Source organism: Manis javanica, chromosome 11 (genome assembly GCF_040802235.1).
Source record: "Manis javanica isolate MJ-LG chromosome 11, MJ_LKY, whole genome shotgun sequence".
In the NCBI taxonomy this organism is placed as follows: Eukaryota; Metazoa; Chordata; class Mammalia; order Pholidota; family Manidae; genus Manis; species Manis javanica.
This window is the reverse complement of record NC_133166.1, coordinates 53121817-53142365: the sequence shown is the minus strand read 5'-3', so window position 1 is coordinate 53142365 and position 20549 is coordinate 53121817. Positions and strand designations below refer to the sequence as shown.

The 20549-nt window shown below is 37.7% G+C and overlaps 1 protein-coding gene across 3 annotated transcripts in view; it reads right to left on the bottom strand.

The window, feature by feature from the left end:
- HIPK3 (homeodomain interacting protein kinase 3) overlaps positions 1-19857 on the bottom strand; it is a 137840-nt gene extending 117983 nt beyond the window's left edge. Inside the window, exon 1 of one of the 3 annotated variants that reach the window (XM_037019688.2) lies at positions 18813-19857. The gene's annotated coding sequence lies outside the window, so the exon portion shown is untranslated. The other 2 variants (XM_037019694.2, XM_037019691.2) reach the window with 2 other exon arrangements.
- Positions 19858-20549: the final 692 nt, after the last annotated feature.

Sequence of the window (20549 nt, the reverse complement as noted above, 5' to 3'; positions counted from 1 at the left end):
GTGGGAGCACAGATACACAATGCATGGTGTACTGGATATTAGAGAAACGGAAAAGTAAAATCCGAGATGGAGACAGCGAGCGGGTTCCCACAGCCAGCTCCCCTGGAACAAAAGAAAAGCAAGCACTTTAAAAGTCTTAAAGGGACAAGGGTTTAACAGGTGGACAAAATCATCCCAGCACACTCAGCCCAGCAGGCTGGGAATCTTAAGGAACATCAGGAGCCCTAACCCCGTTGGTGGCAACGCAGCTCCAAAAACCCTCATGGCAATAAGCAGCCTGCCATTCTTTCCCCCCCACTAGCGGTGCAAGCAAATGGGCTGACTCGCTACTGCTGGGGACCAGCCGGGGAGAAGCGACGCCCACAACAACAACACAGTCTTATCCCAGCGCGCAGCTAACCAGGCCAGACGCAGAGGCTGCCGCCAGCACAAAGTTGCCTGGCATAATCAGAAGAAGCCAGCACAAAGTCAGAAGGTATGAAGGGGCACCGTTCTTGCAGGAGAACACACACAGCGCATCAGCGACACCTGGTCGTGCCCAAGGCCATTCCGAGGGACACCCTGCCCACAGCAGCTCAGGGAATTAACCCAGAAACTGCTCCCTGTGTGCGGGTAACCAGCACAGGCAAACGGAGAAGGGGAAGGTGAGAGCAAGCAGGAAGGGACTTTCTTCTCCCAGCTGACACATGCATCACCTAACGGTGATAACTTCTAACCCATGAAAAGACAGAAGAACCTGGTCCAACCAAAATCACTCAAACAAAGCCAGAGAGAGGGCCTGGCGAGATAGGTATTATCAATATTCCTGAAATAGAATCCAAAATAGAAGTCATAAGCATGCTGATGGAGCTGCAGAGAAATATGCAAGAGCTAAGGAATGAAGCCCAGAGGGAGATAACAGAAATGAAACAATCAACAGAAGGACTTACAGCAGACTAGACAAGGTACAAGAGACTGCTAATGAAAAAGAAATCAGAGAACAATAATACAGAGAAGCTGAGGCAGAGAGAGATAAAGGGATCTCCAGGAATAAAGGAATATTAAAGAGAACTGTGTGACCAATTTAAATGGAACAATATTCACATAATAGGGATACCAGAAGAAGAACAGAGAAAATAAGGGATAGAAAGTGTCTTTGAAGAAATAATTGCTGAAAACTTCCCCAGGCTGGGGAAGGAAATAGTCTCTCAGACCATGGGAGCCCACAGATCTCCCAACACGAGGGACCCAAGGGGGATAATACCAAGACATACAATAATTAAAATGGAAAAGATCAAAGACAGGGACATGGTATTAAAGGCAACCAGAGAAAGAAAAAAGATCACCTACAAAGTAAAACCCATCAGGCTATCATCAGACTTCTCAACAGAAACCTTACAGGTCAGAAGAGAATGGCATGATATATTTAATGCAATGAAACAGAAGGGCCTTGAACCAAAAATACTGTATCCAGCAAGAGTATCATTTAAATTTGAAGGAGGGATTAAACAATTCCCAGACAAACAAAAGTTAAGGGAATATGCCTCCTACAAACTACTTCTACAAGGTATTTTAAAGGGACTGCTCTAGATGGAAGTACTCCTAAGACTAAATAGATGTCACTAGAGAAAATAAAATCACAGCAAAGAAAGCACACCAACCAAATACTAACTAAAAGCAAAAAATAAAATCAGCTCTCCACAAAAGCAATCAAGGGAAACACAGAAGAGGACAGAATAAAACACCTAACATATAGAGTGGAGGAGGAAAAATAAGAAGGGACAGAAATAAAGAATCATCAGACAGTGTTTATAATAGCATAATAAGTGAGTTAAAGTTAGACAGTATACAGTAAAGACGTTACCCTTAAACCTTTGGTAAACACGAATCCAAAGTCTGCCGTGGCAATAAGTACGTATCTATCGATAATCACCCTAATGTAAATGGACTGAGAACACCAATCAAAAGACACAGAGTAAAGGCATGGATAAAAAAGAAAGACCCATCTTCATGCTGCTTATAAGATACCTCAAAACCAAAGACATACAGATACTAAAAGTGAAGGGATGGAAAAAGGTATTTCATGCAAACAGTAGGGAGAAAAAAGCAGGCATTGCAGTACTTGTATCAGACAAAATAGACTTCAAAAAAAAGGAAGTAACAGGAGATTAAGAAGAACATTATATAATGATAAAGGGGTCAGTCCAACAAAAGGATATAACCATTATAAATATCTATGGATCCAACACAGGAGTATCTACATACGTGAAACAAATACTAACACAATTAAAGGAGGAATTAGAATGCAATGCATTCATTCTGGGAGACTTCGACATACCACTCACTCCAAAGGACAGACCCACCAGACAGAAAATAAGTAAGGACACAGAGGCACTGAACAACACACTAGAACAGATGGACCTAACAGACATCTACAGAACTCTACACCCAAAAGCAGCAGGATACACATTCTTTTCAAGTACACATGGAACATTTTCCAGAAGAGACCACATACTCAGCCACAAAAAGCTGCAGTAACCTCAAAAAGACTGAGATTCCACCAACCAACTTCTCAGATCACAAAGGTATAAAACTAGAAATTGCACAAAGAAAACAAAAAGGTTCACAAGCAGATGGAAGTTTAACAACATGCTCCTAATAATCAATGGATGAATGACCAAATTAAAACAGAGACCAAGCAATATATGGAGACAAATGACAACAGAGGAAGAAGGGATACAGTGAAGGCAGTTCTAAGAGGAAAGTATATAGCAATCCAGGCCTTTTTAAAGAAGAAAGAACAATCCCAAATGAACAGTCTAAATTCACAATTATTGAGACGGGAAAAAGAAGAACAAATGTGGCCCAAAGTTAGCAGAAGGAGTGACACAGTAAAGATTAGAGAAGAAATTAATAAAATTTAGAAGAATAAAATAATAGAAAAAAATCAATGAAACCAAAGGCCATGGCTCTTTGAGAAAATAAACAAATTAAATAAACCCCTAGCCATATTACTAAGAGAAAAAAAGAGAATCTATACACATAAACAGAATCAGAAATGAGAAAGGAAAAATCATCATGGCCTCCACAGAAATACAAAGAATTATTAGAGACTACTATGAGAATCTATATGCTAACAAGCTGGATAACCTAGAAGAAATGGACAACTTCCTAGAAAAATACAACCTTCCAAGACTGACCAAGGAAGAAACAGAAAATGTAAACAGACCAATTACCAGCAATGAAACAAAATAGGTAATCAAAAAACTACCCAGGAACAAAAATTCCAGGCCAGATGGATCCACCACTGAACTTTATCAGACATTTAAAAAAGACATAATACCCATTTATCCTTAAAGTTTTCCAAAAAATAGAAGAGGAGGGAATACTTCCCAACTCATTCTCTGAAGCAAGTGTCACTAATACCAAAATCAGGCGAAGAACCCACACACACACAAAAACATTTACAAACCAATATTCCTGATGAACATAGATACAAAAATACTCAATAAAATATTAGCAAACCGAATTCAAAAATACATCAAGAGGATCATACACCATCATCACGTGGGATTCATCTCAGGGATGCAAGGATGGTACAACATTCAAAAATCCATCAACATCATCCACCACATCAACAAAAAGAAAGACGAAAACCACATGATCATCTCTATCAATGTCAAAAAAGCTTTCAACAAAATTCAACAGCCATTCATGATAAAAACTCTCAACAAAATGGGTATAGAGGGCAAGTACCTTAACATAATAAAGGCCAAATATGACAAACCCATAGCTAACATCATACTTAACAGCAAGAAGCTGAAAGCTTTTCACCTAAGATCGGGAACAAGACAGGGATCCCCACTCTCCCCACTTTTATTAAACATAATACCGGAAGTCCTAGCCACGGCAATCAGACATCACAAAGAAATAAAAGGCATCCAGATTGGTAAGGAAGAAGTCAAACTGTCACTATTTGCAGATTACATCATCTTGTACATTAAAAAACCCTAACAACTCCACTCCAAAACTATAAGAACTAATATCTAAATTCAGCAAAGTTGCAAGATACAAAATTAATACACAGATATCTGTTGCATTCCTATACACTAGTGATGAACTATGGACATACAATGAGAAATGACAGCCTCTTCAACAACTGGTGGTGTCAAAACTGGACAGCTACATGCAAGAGAATGAAACTGGATTATTGTTTAACCCCATACACAAAAGAAAACTCAAAATGGATCAAAGACCGAATGTAAGTCATAAAGCCATAAAACTCTTAGAAGACATCATAGGGAAAAATCACCTGAATATAATTAGCATGAGCAACTTCTTCCTGAACCCATCTTCTCAAGCAAGGGAAACAAAAGCAAAAATGAACACATGGGACTACCTTAAACTAGAAAGCTTCTATAAGGCAAAGGACACCATCAACAGAACAAAAAGGCATACTACAGTATGGGAGAATATATTTGTAAATGACATCTGACAAGGGTTTAACATCCAAAATATATAAAGAACTCAAATGCCTCTACACACAAAAAGCAAATAAGCCAATTAAAAAATGGGTGAAGGGTATAAAGAGACAATTCTCCAAAGAAGAAAATTCAGATGGCCAACAGGCACATGAAAAGATGCTCCACATCACTAATCATCAGGGAAATGCAAATGAAAACCACAATGAGGTATCACCTCACACCAGTTAGGATGGCCACCATTATAAAAATTTAAGAACAACAAACACTGGCGAGGATATGGAGAAAGGGGAACCCTCCTACACTGCTGGTGGGAGTGTTAGTTAGTTCAACCATTGTGGAAAGCAGTAAGAAGCTTCCTCAAAAAACTAAAAGCAGAAATACTATTTGACCCAGGAATCCCACTTGGATCCAGGAATTTACTCAAAGAATACAAGTTCTCAGATTCAAAAAGACATATGCACCCCTATGTTTATCGCAGCACTATTTACAATAGCCATGATATGGAAGCAACCTAAGTGTCCATCAGTAGATGAATGGATAAAGAAGATGTGGTACATATACACAATGGAATACTATTCAGCCATAAGAAACAAATCCTACCATTTGCAACAACATGGAAGGAGCTGGACGATATTATGTTCAGTGAAATAAACCAGTTGGAGAAAGACAAGTGCCAAATGATTTCCCTCATTTGTGGAGTATAACAACAAAGCAAAACTGAAGGAACAAAACAGCAGCAGACTCACAGACTCCAAGGGACTAGTGGTTACCAAAGGGGAGAGGTACGGGAGGGCGGGTGGGGAGGAAGGGAGAAGGGGATTAAGGGGTATTATGTTTGGTACACATGGTATTGGGTGTCACAGGGAAGATAGTGTAGCACAGATAAGGCAAATCGTGAATCTGTAGGATCTTAATACACTGATGGACAGTGACTGCAATGGGGTATGGGGGGGACTCGATAATATGGGTAAATGTAGTAACCACATTGTTTTTTTATATGAAACCTTCGTAAGAGTGTATATCAATAATACCTTAATAAAAAAAAAAAAGAAACATCTTCACAAATAAGCCAGGCAGAGAAACACAAGTGCCAAATGAGTTCCTCATTTGTCGGGTATAAGAACGAAGCAAAACTGAAGGAACAAAACAGCAGCAGACTCAGAATCCAAGAAGGGACTAGAGGTTACCAAAGGGGAGGGATGAGGGAGGGCGGATGCGGAGAGAGGGAGAAGGGGATTGAGGAGTATTATGTTTAGTACATATGGTGTGGGGGGTGTCAGGGAAGACAATGTAGCACAGAGAAGGCAATTAGTGAATCTGTGCCATCTTACTATATTGATGGACAGTGACTGCAATGGGGTATATACAGGGGGACTCAATAATATGGGTGAATGTAGTAACCACTTTGTTTTTTCATGTGAAACCTTCATAAGAATGTGTATCAATAATACCTTAATAAAAAAAAACTTCACTTAAATACAACTACATATTATATTGTAAAGTTTCACAAAATAAACCTGCCATCTGAGGTGCCTACAAAACATTTATTTGAAAACAGTAGAGTCCTGGGCATTTTCCAGTAGTATTATGAACAAAGCATCTAGAGAATGTGTTGACTGTAACACAAATCAGCATGTTAAATAACAAGCTTCATCTGACCTAGCAAAACATTCCAACTTTTGGAACAGAAAATGACCTGTTGGACATTTCAAAGCTGCTAGGAATCACCCTGCCAATATAAATCTTCACTTTAGAAAAACTAGAAAAGAGTTCATTAAAAACAGTACTTAAGAGCTACTCTTACTAAAGCATATAAGTCTCTTGATTTTTTAAGGCTTTATAAAATCAGAACTCAGTAATGACAGAAAAATTGACTGAAAATAAAGTTTACCCGAAGCACTCTCTTCTTGAAGTTAACAATTCAAATCCAGTTTATAAAACTTAAGTATAAAAGAAATTTTTATTTAAATTTATTATACAATATCTATCAATACCAATATCTAACAATGGATTGTTAGAAAAGTAAAGTTTTTTAACTTGGGGTTAGGAAAAACTCCTTTAATAGAAAGCCACATCAATTACTCTATATAGGAAATTTGTCCCAAAAGAACCACACAAAACTTTTATTCCTTACTTTTAAAAAATCCATTGTAAGTAACTTTTAGGCAAAGGTAAGTATCAACTGTTAAAGACTAAAAAGGTCGTGCCTCATATCGAAAATTACCGAGTATCATAATTCTTCCAAGTGATAAAGATACCTCAAGACAAATCCTGGGCATAGAAGCCACAGGGCATAAATCCGCAAAGAAGTAAAAAGCTAACCTTTTCAAACAATATTGCTTCTCTCTCACTTACCAACTTTACATTTCCTGTCTGGCCCCGGAAGATGACTGGTTAGCCAGAGACGGGTAAGATTCCTCAAGGGAGGAACAACCTAAGACAGGCACAGTCGCAGGGGGGCCATCAGGTAAGAAATTGGGGATCAACAGAGGTGAGGCTTAGAACCTCAACCCCTGTTTTGAGAGAAATCTGCACCTGTGGATGTTTTGTTGCCCTTGTCTAGCTTGGATTAATACTTAGTCTATACGCACAGACCTGATCATCTACATTTGCCCTCTTTACAGCACTAAATTATGTTTTCTACCTTTATCTTGCATCTACCTACCACTTCAGCATTTTATTTAAAAAAAAAAATAAGGGAGAAATGTGGGATTCACATATAAATCAAGTATAAAAATCAAATGAATAGTCATATCTGACTTGATTGTTTATAGTTCATGATGCATGATCAAAACTGAAAAGTCTCTGTGATATGACTGCCCTTGCACTGTTCACCATGTAAGAACTTATTCACTATGTAAGAACTTGTTCACCATGTAAGAACTTGTTCGTTATGCTTCAGAAGATTGGAGACTGTTGAGAATTACGCTTGGGGTTGATTAATGATTGTGCATTGAGTTCCCTATACAGAATTTTACTATTGTTAACAACCATTTGATCAATAAATATGAGAGATGTCCTGTCAAAAAAAAAAGTCCTACTCTGGTGGGTGATGCTGATAAGACGGGTGCACATGTGCAGGGGCTAGGAGATACATGGGAAATCTCTGTACCTTTCCCTCAATTTTGCTGTGAGCCTAAAACTGCTGTAAAAATTAAAGTCTTATTTTTTTTAAACATAGACTGTGTAACACCAAGAATAAACCCTAATGCAAAGTATGAAAAAAAAAAAAAGACTAAAAAGGTAAAAGTCAAATATCCTTACCAGAACACCTCCTAACCTAACCTACCTCTGAAATAACTCAAATCAACAAAGGAAGTTAAATCTTAATTAATAATTTGATCAGATGTTCACTGCTGACAAAGTAATATAAAGAAAAAAATTCTGCTGACAAGATTTTTCTGAGAGATAATGATTCGAAGTTCTAAATGAACATTTATAGAATCAAAGGTGAAGTTCTACGAAACTTTTCAAATTTATGGGCCACCATAGATTCTCATTTTGTATTTCCAATAGTCCAACATTCTACATTCATTACTGAAAGAGAACTATCACTCTAGAGTAATGTATATCACAAAAAAATTAAGTCAAAAAACCAGTGGAGTGACAATGGTAGCTGCCCCCTCCCATACCCACACAAATAATAATTCTGCATTTGTAAGAGCTGAAAAGACAATTATCTACAGCCGCGTAAGCTTGATTTATAGTACTTTTTAGCTTTGAGAAATCTTTACGGAAAAGATATTTCAGGACTTGAAAAAATAAACTAGAACAAATACATCAACTACTTGCTCTTTCCAAATTCTGTTAAGATCCTCTATGGTCCAGATGTGACCTACGCTGCTAAATTCAAAGTTTGTTTCCCCCCCCACCACAATTATGTTCTCTCTTTACCCATATTTACTTGTCAGATATGCCACTTTACATAAATGCCCTTTTTTAAGGAATTTAGTGAAGTACCTTCAAAAACGTTTCTGATGCAGAAAGTATATTTTTTAAGTTTCAAATTTTAACTGTCATAAATATCTTGTGAGCTGAGGATGGTCTTTCACAATGGCTTCAGGAAATCCTGTGCTTCTGGAAACTCTCCAGTCAAACATCAGAAGGAACAGAAATGAAAACATGTTAAGAAAAATAAAGGTTTCTTATTCTCATGACAAATTTGAGGAAGGGGACAGGGCAGAGATTTGTAACAGGTCTCCATAGGAAAGTCAGAAAAAACTAAGAATAATGTAATTCATAAAGACCTAAAGAGGAAAAGAAAACAAGCAGCTTTTCAAAACAGTACTGTCAAAGAAAGGACACTGAATTCTTACAAATTAGAACTGCTTCTGTTTGGCACTGACTACCTCTAATCATTAACTTTTTAAAGTAACACATTGTTGGATTGCTTGTAATCACCTGTGCACTGAAACTGCAGATTTATATGGACCTAGCAAGGGTCACATAAATATTTCTTCTGCTACAAGCCCCACAGAAACACTGAAAAAAATTTTTACACTAGTGTAAAAAGCCATACTGCCATACATGATACTATAAAGTTATATGTATCAGAACTGTAACAAGAAAAACATTCAGAATTATCTGGCTGGGTAAAGAAACTTTTTAATGCATTCAACATATAAAAAGATCATTATGAAAGTTTAATTCACTTTGAAGTTGCATGAGTAGTAGCTAGTACATTTTAAGTTCATTAAATACATTAAGGCTAGCTATTGATCCCATGGAATAAAAAAAAGAAAAATATGCTTAATGGTATGTCCGAAAATAGCCACAAAGTAGTTACAGTTCACTGATAGGAAATTTATTCTCAGAAGACAATAAAAATCTCTTATTGGCCAAAACTGACTTCATGTCATTTTTCAGGGCATTTGCATAAGGAAGATAGAGTCTCAGACATAGAAGAAATGATTACATATGAATTACACATGATGAATATGCCAAAGTCATTTTGCAACAATGTTAAGTTAAAATGTTATTTATTCATCAAAACCCTGCAAACTGAAACAGTAAAAATCATCATTAAGCCATTACGATTACCTAGAATCAGACTACTAAAATGGGTAGACTAGACTAATGTGAAATTTAACACATTTTGCCATAAAAATATGAAAATATATACATTGTTCATTCCAGGATGAGGTGGAATTTCAATAAGCAAATAATTTATAAATTACCTTATTATTATAAATTACAAGATATTCAGGAAAAAAGCGGCCTATTTCCTTCCAGTCATTCTAATGTACATTTTACTATATGTTTGTAACCATAATACATGTATAACTTGATATGCCAATTTGTTCTCTTTAGGATATCTTAACTATTATTTTGAATAGGAACATAATATTCTACCATATTTGTATATTACAATTTGCTGAACTTTTTTCCAATTTTTCCACTATATTTACATAAAGCTGTAATGAACGTTTTCATTTAAATAGCTTTATACATTCTTAATTTTCTTCCTATGGATTTCCAAAAAGGAGACTTGATCCCATGGAATAAAAAAAAGTTGGCAAACTTTGCTGGCAAAATGTAATTGAGCTGTTTGTCTGTTTTTTAATGAATCCACCAGAAACAAATATTTTAAGATTTAAGGTTTCAAACATAAACTGCAATAAAAATGAGTAAAATACTAAAGAGAAAGGAACAGAGTTGGAAATAAAATAATCAATTCCATTTCAGCTATCTGTGGAGGAAAAATATGGAGATCAATATTCAGCTCAAAAGATGAGCTGAACGTTCAGAACTGAGTATAGTATACTATGGATGCAATTCTCTGGAGGAATAAGTTAAACTATGAATAAAAAGAAAACTACTGGAGAGCTTAGTAAGAGTAATTTCACTAGAGTTAGTATGGTCAGAGCTAAACTGCTAAGGACTAAGAAGTGAATGGAAATTCAAGTAGACACTAGAGGACACATTTATTAAGTTTGAAAGAAAAGAAATAAAAGGGAAGATAGGTACACAGATATGAGGAGGCATTATTAAAAGATGTCTGCTTACAATCCCACCTACCTGGCCATTTTTAAAAGCTCAAGAAAAAGGGGAACTTGAAGTTTCTGGGCAGGCCAAAAAGACTGAGAAACAGAATTCAGGATGAATCCCACAACAGAGAATTCTGTGGGTAATCTTGGAGGGGAGAAGAGTACTTCCTTGAGAGAGTACTGAAAACACGAAGTGCATATTGGTAGAAGTTACATTTACTGAAGGGTTGACAATCTGGAAGAAGTTCGTGCCTATTGACCTCTAGGGAAGAAACAGATTTATCTGCTAGAATAAAAGAATTAAAGAGGGGTAGGGTAGGGTTTTGAGAAGTCAAACGTGTATACGACACATTCACAAGTGCTTGGTCAGATGGGTGTCAAACTTATCAACAGATGCTATATAACTCTGACTAAAAAGAATGTAGTGTGGCTTGCCTGTATTTGATTACTGTTACAATATATTTGATTCCCCAGTGTGTATTAGGCACTTAAGGGGATATAAAAAAACCTTTAAAATATAGTCTCTGACATGAATGAATAGTTCAGATACTTTAGATTTTTTAATGTAACCTTTCCCCAAAATGTAATGTTATTAAGTTACCTTCTAAGGTTTAAATAGAGATACTTCATGTTCTTCCAATCAGATTAATGGGAAACAATTTCAAGCTGAATATACCTTCAGATGTGAGATACTTTAAAGAGATACTCTGGTTACAGAGTAGCCACCAGAAACAATTTCAGAAATACCACACTAGGCTTAGAAAGGGCAACTCACAAGGCAAACATTCCAACTATTTTCTACTCAAAAGCTACTGGCAAACCAATTATGTTCTAGTCCCTAACACCAAAAATTTCCAAACAGAATTCAATTTTAAGTACACATTTAATATCAAAATGTCACCAAATTCTCAAGTTTCATTAAGAATATACCATATACAATTATAATAAGGGCAATGCAACACAGTACTTGCCCTTTGCATTAACTGCTTTAAGGACTCCAAGTTAAAAATACTTTTTAAAATTGAAATATAGTTGATATATAATATTATACTGGTTTCAGGTATATAACACAATGACTTGACAATTACATACTAAATGTTCACCCTGGTAAGCATAGTAGTTACCACCTGTCAACATATAAAGATATTATAATATCACTGATTGTATTCCCTATGCTGTACTTTCATCCCCAAGACTAACTTATTTTATAATTGGAAATTTGTACCTCTTTAAATATACATCTGTATATTTGTACCTCTGTAAATATACTTTTGCTTTACATTAATTAAATATGCAAATAATACCCCTTTGTACAATAGTCTAAATTAAATTATAGCTAGAATTTCAATATCCTTTAAAAAGTACCTTAAGATGGAATTTTATCTATATCCTGTTTTCACTTTCTATTTCCACAGATTTGTATAGGAATGAAGTTTGGAGAGCTCTGCATTCCAAATTTAGAAGAAAGATAGTAATAGTTAGAAAAGGCAAACCTATAAGAATTTTCCAGCAATGTATGAATTGTGCATATCCAGAAAGAAAATCCATGAGAGAAAAGAGAACTGGATTATTAACCATATTTGAGAATTATGGTCTCCCCCCTCGATTTGAATTAACATGTCTCTACAAGGCAAACTATTAAACTCTTAGACTTAATGGAAAAGCTTATCACAAAAATAAGATACACAGAATTTTTGTTGGTATTTTTGGCTTTAAACACAAGCACAGTGAATATTAACACACATCTTTAAGAAGCTGAACTATCCTGATATTTCAAATATTAGTCATTTAAATATTTCATATTTAACAAAATGAAATGAACAACTTTAAGAAACCTGAACATGCTGTATTTAAATCATTATTTTTCTTGGTGTTTTCCACTCAGATACACATATACAAGAAAATTTATAGTACTTACCTAATCTCACTAAGTGCTCAAAGCAGGAACCATGTCTTAACTGTCTTCATTCACAACACAGTACTTTGTACTCAGCAGATATTCAAATATATACATACTATATAAAATAGTTTCTAAACACACATTTTATCATTATTTTACTTGCCATAATAAAATTTCATTTATTTGTGGTATCTGTGATCTAGCTACGAGAAAAATATTTAAAGTGTATTTACCAGATTAAAAATCTAGTATTTTTTAACCCAACACTACTCTTATTTTTAACTTAAAATACAAAACTACAACTAATATATTGCACAGATACTTGTACCATCTCCATTGAAACTGATTACAAATTGGGCCAAAACATATTCTGTTTCATTTTGAGAATATAGTGAAGCAGAGCACCATAGTTAAAGATTATGTGATATACGCACCTGTAATTTTCATTGTTATTTTATGCCTCTATGCCCTTTTTGGTGTCAATAGAAGTTGTAATAGATTACATATATAAAGCCCTCAGAAGTATTAATTTAAATTATACTTTAGAGGGAATGTCTCTAAAAAGTCAGGTTCACTTTTCAAATGTTATCACTCGATCTAACTTATTAACTATTTAAGACTATAGCATTATATATCTAAAGTCATATAGTTTACCAAACCTACAATACTTTCTTTGTATTATTAAACAGATAACACACAGTCAAAATTTACACAAATGATATTTTTAGGCCATTAAATAACTGCCTTATACAGTAGAAAGATTTTCTAAGCAAGTTATTTTCTGCAAAGGCTTCAAAGTTTACTATTTAGTTTTATAAAAACCATAAAATATTTTGCTTAATCTAGAATAATATGTAACAAAGTAGGGAGAAGTTATAGGATTTGAAGTTAATATAAATTTTATTTTTAGTAAGTCAAATACTTTTTTAAATTTCTAAAAGATCTTCTTTGACTTACAATGGGGTGACATCATAACCCATCACAAAAACATTGTTTAGTTGAAAACATTCCAAGTCAAAAAAGCATCTAATACACCTAACCTACCAAACATCATTAGCCTACCTTAAATGTGCTCAGAACGCTAACACTGACCCACAGTTGGGCAAAATCATCTAAAACAAAGCCAGTACTTTATGATAAAGTGCTGTATTTCTCAATGCAATTTACAGAATACTGCACTGAAAGTGAAAAACAGAATGGTTTTTAGTTCATCAGCTGTTTACCCTCCTGATCATGTGACTGACTGAGGGCTGTGGCTCACTGCTACTGCCCAGCATCACAAGAGAGTATCATACTGCATATTGCTAGCCTGCAAAAAGATCAAAATTCAAATTTTGAAGGATGGTTTCTAATGAATGCCTATCGCTTTCACAGAATCCTTAAGTTGAACCATTTCAAGCTGGGGACCGTCTATATAACTGGATAGTCCAATGCAGCCCAGTTTCATATTTTCTATCAAATCTGAAAGATAATTTCCTTGGTCAGCCATAAATAATATAATTTATTAATAAAAAGCTACATAATTTTTAAAGGAGGTAGGGGAATGACTCATTCTATTTATTCATCTGATTATCTCAATATCTATCAAATCTAAACAATTTTTTTATTGGAAAAGGTCTTTCAGCATTAACAATTACGCAAAATAAAAAAAGAACTTATCTAACCACCCCTGGCAATCCTTTATTTTCAATGTAACCAAGAGTTATACCAAAGAATAAAGTCTTTCACAATTTACACCCTTACCTAAAGGAAAAAGCATAACTTCTTACTACATTTCCTTTACATTGTTTTTTTAAATCTCCACTTATTTTAGGTGTAATCTTTTTGTATAAAAAAACATGACAAAGCAGCAAATAAACTGTAACATGAAAAGTGTATCTGGAATCTTTAAAAGATGTTTATCTCAGAAGGTAAAAATGGACTGTGACAGAGAAATCTGGGGTTTAATTCAATTTGACAAACCTAGATTCATTTATTATATGCACCTTTATTTTTAAATATCTCCAAAAACTAGAAAAATCATTCCTATAAATCAAATTCATTTTAACAGTATGTTCCATACTCTTCACACTTCTGATTTCAAGTTAGGCCTGCAAGATTTTTTTTTTAATTGTATAGAAAATTTATCTTCCCTAAATTCTACATTAAGGAAAAGTCTTTTAGATTGAAGAAACAAAGAACACAAAGAGAAGGGGAGGCAAGAAAGGAAAAGAGAATTTTAAAAGCTGGTGAATGATGATAAATATATTGTCTCACAAGACTGATCACTTAGCAAGTGTCACAGCACTTTAAATCTTTCCCACAAGCTACCATAATATTTCATTGACTTTATAACTAAGTGAACTCTGGTCTCTTGCAACTAAAAACATTTAACTCAAACAGATTTCTAAGTCTCTCAATTTAAATTTAAACCAACCTCTTCCCCAACTGTGACCAGCTTCCTCTACCTTACCTGTCCACAACTTTCCCTCCCACTCAGTCTCCCCAGGAAGGAAAAATTCTCACTGTCGGAAAATTTAAGAAATTGTTTGGGTCAAAGTAACAAACATTTAAGGTAAAAAATATTGTCCTTGATTTGTATCATTTCAAAGACTTCCCTTTAGAAAAAAGTTTTCTAAAGTACTGACTTGTCATTAACTACTAAATATAAAAAACAAAGTAAATCAGTTCAAATACTTAACTGTCCCCAAACCACAAATGCCACCCTAAATGTAAGTATTTCCAGTACTCATCCAATTCTCTTAATGTCCACACAAGTAGTAAGGGCAGAGGCTCTAGGACCCTAACATAGCAGTAGTGTACCTCAGAATCAAGGCAGCAGTATGTTGCCTTTGTGTAATGTCATATGGCCAAGTATTAACTGAGGAAAACAGCCTGATCTGCTAAATAGGTCAAGGTCTAATTGGACAAACATTTAGGTAAAATTTGTAACATACATCCTCCAAATACCTATTCTGACTTGATCCTAACAAGTATTAGGATAAGGTCCAAAAGAACGGCAAAAACAAAGCTACAGAAGCAGCACACTAATATTGTTTTCCCTCTTTATTATACCAATCCAACCAAAAGAAGTAGACTGTATTTCCTTCACATAAGTGCTCTGGCTATCTTCAAAATCTCCACATTCAAAAGTTCTACTCTCTCTCTCTCTCTCTCTCTCTCTCTCTCTCTCTCTCTCTCTCTCTCTCTCTCTCTATATATATATATATATATATATATATATATATATATATATATATATATATATATATATATACATGAACTCTGGTCTCTTGCAACTAAACGTTTAGTTTAGGGATATATATATTCCTACTCTACTTAAGTGCCTAAATATACTAGGCAAGATACACATTTTTAAGCAGCTGGATCCATAACCAGGAAGGACATTTAAAATGATTTCTTTAAATTTGCATTTGTATCATATAGAAAGGGTTACCCACATTTTCAGTAACTTGCATGGGGGGAGGGCACCTTTTAAAAAGTAATAAAATACACTGATATATTCCCCCATTTTAAAAAAGTTCTTGTAGTTTGTCTTCAAAAGTAACTTCCAAGTTAAACATGCCACTTTGCCAGTCTCAATTTCAGGCATTAGGAAATTTCTGCAAAACCAGAAATTTTACATTAACATTTCTTTCGGCAGCAACAATATAATCATATAAAAAGTTACTCTGTGTACTACAATAGTTAAGAGGCAATAACTCTGAAGGGATATTTTAAATATGGAGAATTTCAAAGTTCTTTAGAATACTCTTAAATCTAAATAATGCCATGACATCTTTTCACCTCCAAACTCAAATGTAAAGTAGCAATAGAAACTACATTTTTAATGTCTTTGAATTAACCAGTAATTCAATTCTAATCTACCATATCATCACCCTTGCTGAACTGCTGCAATCAGAACAACATATTAAGAAAGTTAACTTCAAAAGTTACCAGAGTAAGTCATTCTAACATTCAAACGGAAAACAACATGCAAAAACCCAAGTGTATTCCATTCAATGGATATGAAACAAGTTTGGGAAACAATATTTCAGCATTCTGAAATGTACGTATTCCAATTCCTCCCTTCCATCATATATGCCTGCAGTGTTCATGCATCAAATATTTAAAACAAAGGCTCAATCACAAAGTTCATTTGACAGCTGTTGCTATTTTAAGTTGCAAGGAAAAAGGCTTTCAATACCTTGCATTAAATACTCTATGGCCTGCCATACTAGCTACAGCAATCTAGACCTATAATTTGTACCTTGTCTTATGGTACCCTATGACAGAACATCCAAAAAATTAAAATAGTATGAGCTAAAGCTTCTTTTCAAGCATGTTCACAAGAAGTAGCTCATAAAAACCATCCACTTTTATGTGACTTTAAAACTCCATGCCCAGAAGCCAATGGCTGGTTTATAAACAAGATAATGACTAGTTCAATGGAAAAAGTATTGTGACAATAAACTAAGACTGGCTCACCATGTTATGAGCTGCTTGCCTAATACATGTTTAGCTATGGTAGTCAGCAATGTCCAAATATAAATATGAAACATTTAATAACTGGTTCTGTTCTAGATTTCAAGCTCATTTTACCTTTTTAAAACATAGTTTTAATCTAAGCCTCTAAACAATTTTGTTTAGAAAACATATTCCCTAGAGTAGAATAAAAGTTATTTAATTTTCTGAAAACACAAAAAAACAATGAAATGTCCAAAATCTCATATACTTCAGCACTCCTCTACCTTAACACAAATTAAAAACAAATGTTTCAAAAATAAAATAAAAATAAACCTCAAACAGGTTGAGCATTACATTTCATAAATAAAAGCTCCCTATACTTCATGAATACATCCATAAATAAACCAAGCAATACCTTGTTGATTAAAAGCAAAGAACCTAATTTGGCTGGTTACATTTCAATTTCTCTTAAGTGGCATAAAGGCATAAAACAACCAATAATCTGTAAAAGCTGTTTTTTATAAATACTATGTCAGTCATATTTTGTTTACTTAATTACTAAGTTTAATCATGACCTATCAAAACCTTATCATGGCTCATTGTATAAAATTAGCACTGCACTTGCAAACAGAAGCAGAATCTAGATTTATCAAACATATGGTGAGGTTTGCCCAGTTTCTGAAAAATTACGTGAGAATGTAGGATTAAAATACTTTAGTTGAATAACCAACAAAACCCACCAATCTGGCTCAAAAGTTTTCATCAATTATTTGATCAAAAAGGGATCCTCTAAAACTTTAAAGCACCCAACAATTAAAACTTTGAAATAAACTGGAATGGCTTGGATATAAAAGCACTCCCACTTAAGAAGCTACAGTTAACAAGCAAGTATCTAAAACAAGGCGGAAAATTTTCAGCCGATTTCCAAACTACTACATAGAAGCACAGCACAGACTGGTTTACCAGGGAACTTTTTACCCTGTACCGGTGAGACACCAAAGTTGACAACAGAACCAACCACAAGCTTTGCCTGTAAATTGGACAATAATTTGGAAAATTTCACTGTTGCTAATAGAATTAGAAACAGAGAACTGACAGGTGAAAAAATAAATTCTAACAGGGCAGCAAGAGATTGCGAAAACACAGTTCAAGGGCTGAACGTGTTATGACTACTCTGTAACAGGTCCAAGGTAATTTATGCACACACCCTTTAGCGCAATTCCTCCAGTGGAGATAAAAATGGGGAAAAACAGGCTTCGCCGAGAGCCACATACCATTTTAAAACAGCCGTCTCCCTCCAGACAGGAAAACACACATTCTCCTTCGAAGTCTTTCCGCGAGCTCTCCCAGCGCCGCGAAGAGAAGCGTAACCAGAGAAGCCGGCAACAACCCAGCCGCGCGGCCGCCACGCCTTCCTCCCGCCGCGGCAGGGGACGCCGAGCGGGCGGATCGCATTTCTCCTCCCCAACAATCACACGCACTCCAGTCCCCCGAGTTGCCACCCTCCAAACCCGCCGCTCGGCGACGCTGACGACTGGGCCTCAAAGACACGGACGCAGCCATTGACTGGGGCGCTCAAGTTGCGAGCGTGCGTGCGTGTTTGTTTGTTCCCCTTAATGAAAAACAAGAGGTACCCGCAGTTACGGCCTACGGTGGCGGTAGGGAAAGAGGCCCCCCCTGTGGGACTAAACAAAACTTCGGTTGCTGGGAAAAGCCATTGCGCAACCCTGGCAGGGAGAGGCCGGGGCCGCCCGGCCGGGCCCGGACCGGCCCAAGCGTGGCTTCCCGGAGTCTGCGCCACGGCACGCAGCAACCACGCGCGGCCCCCGCGCCCGGCGGCCTCCGGCAAGGAGCCACCCGGGCCTCAGGAGCCCTGGGGCACAGGAGAGGCGGGCCGGGGATGCAGGGCGCGCGACGCGTGCGGGGTGTGGAGCCCGCGGGGTCCGGACGTGGGGCCCACGGGCCGCGAAGGGTGCCGGCCCCCCCGCCCTCTCGCGCCCTCCCCTACTGCCTTACCTTCTAGAGGCCTGCGCTCTCCCCTCTCCGGGCGGCCGCAGCCCTGAGCATGTCCGGGGCGAGTGCGGGGCCGCGCCGCGGACAGGGAGCTAGGCGCTTCAGCAGGCGGCACCACCCAGCCCGGGCTCAGCCCCTCTCCGCGGCCGCTGCCATCTTGTCCTGGCGGCTGAGAGGAAACGGCGGAACACCCTCCCCCGACCGCTGCTGCTGGTGCTGCTCGGGCTGCTGAGCGCCGAGCCCGTCTCCCTCATCTTCCCTCGCGGGGATTGGGGTGGGGGCGGCTTGGCTAGGGCCAGGGAATGAGGCCGGCTGGCCGGCCTCCGACTGCTGGGGCCTATGGGCGGCGCAGGGTGCGGGGCCCGCGGCGCTTCGGGCCCATTCCTGACGCCCCTGCCGGGAGAGGAGGCCGCGGGGAGAGGCGGCGACGGGGAGGCCCGCGCCTCGGTCTCCTAAGGTCGCAGCGCTGCCAGCAGTCGTCACGAAGGCAGCTGCCGCCCGCCCGCCGCCCCAGTCTCGGGCCCCTCCTCCGCGCCCGCCGGCCTCGGACACCGCCTCCGCAGCGCCACCGCCCGCCCGGCCGCGCAGCGCGCCGAGCCCGGGCGGCCCCGCTTGACTTGGGCCCCGCGCCTCCTGGAAGCCCCTCCCCGGGCCCGCCCGCCCGCAGCCGCGCCCTCGTCCGAGGCTGCGAGACTGCCCGGCGACCGGCGTAGATCCGACCCGGAGCCCCCCTCTCGCTAACCCTTCCGCAGAAGGAGCCTCGGTCCGCGCCGTCTCTGCTGTCCTGAACCTCACTCTGGGCCCGCCTTGCCAAAAATAAGTATTTTTTAAATCCTAAAAAATCCCCCCACCCCAAGAGAGGATTAAAATGCGGAAGCGGGATTTTAAAGGTTTTTCGAGTTTCCGTAATCACAATTTCCCCTTCCACCTCTTAAGGATCTGTTTTTGGGTGGGGTTTTTTTTGTTTTTGTTTTTTTTTGGTTGGTTGGTTTTGGTTTGTTTTTTGAGTCCAAGGAAAGGAAAGAGGAAACGCTTAGTCAAGGGAACAATCCCAACCTAAAATAGGACCTTCCCGCGTACTAGAGTCAAGTAAACTAAAATCAGTTTAGAGGAGGAGGAAAGGACTTTCTTGGAAATTTTCCAAGTGCATCTCTACAGTCCAAAATCCCGTAACTGTGAAGTTCACTCACCTCTGCGTTGATATTTCAGTTTCAAGTTAGTTACACGCCCAGAGACGAGTAACCTCCCTCCTTGAGACAGGAAATCAAAAGAATCATAATAAAACAACGTAATCATAGAACTACAGAATTTTAAAGATGAAAGAATCTCAAAGCTCCTTGGTCCAAAATCTTAAGCTAGGACAGCGGTTCAAAAAAATTTAGGTGACGTGCCCGAGGCTGTAATAGCAAAGCCCTGGTCTGAACTCCCTCTCCTCTACCCAAGGGAACAACCAACCTTACAAGTGCCTGTCAATTCAGTTTATTTTTAAAATAAATTGTTTCCTTTTGCTCTGAAATAATGTTTAACTTTTTGGGAACCTAACACCTTTCTCTGAGGAATGGATGAAGCCTTTTTCGTTCATAATATTCACTTCATAATATTCACTACGATGATTGAATCTGCCACATATGTATCTGTCCCAGACATTTTCTATTGCAGTAACAGGTGGGGCAACGGGAGTGGCAAACTGCTACATATTTAATACTATACATTTATTCCCTGATGCTTTTCAAACGGGGA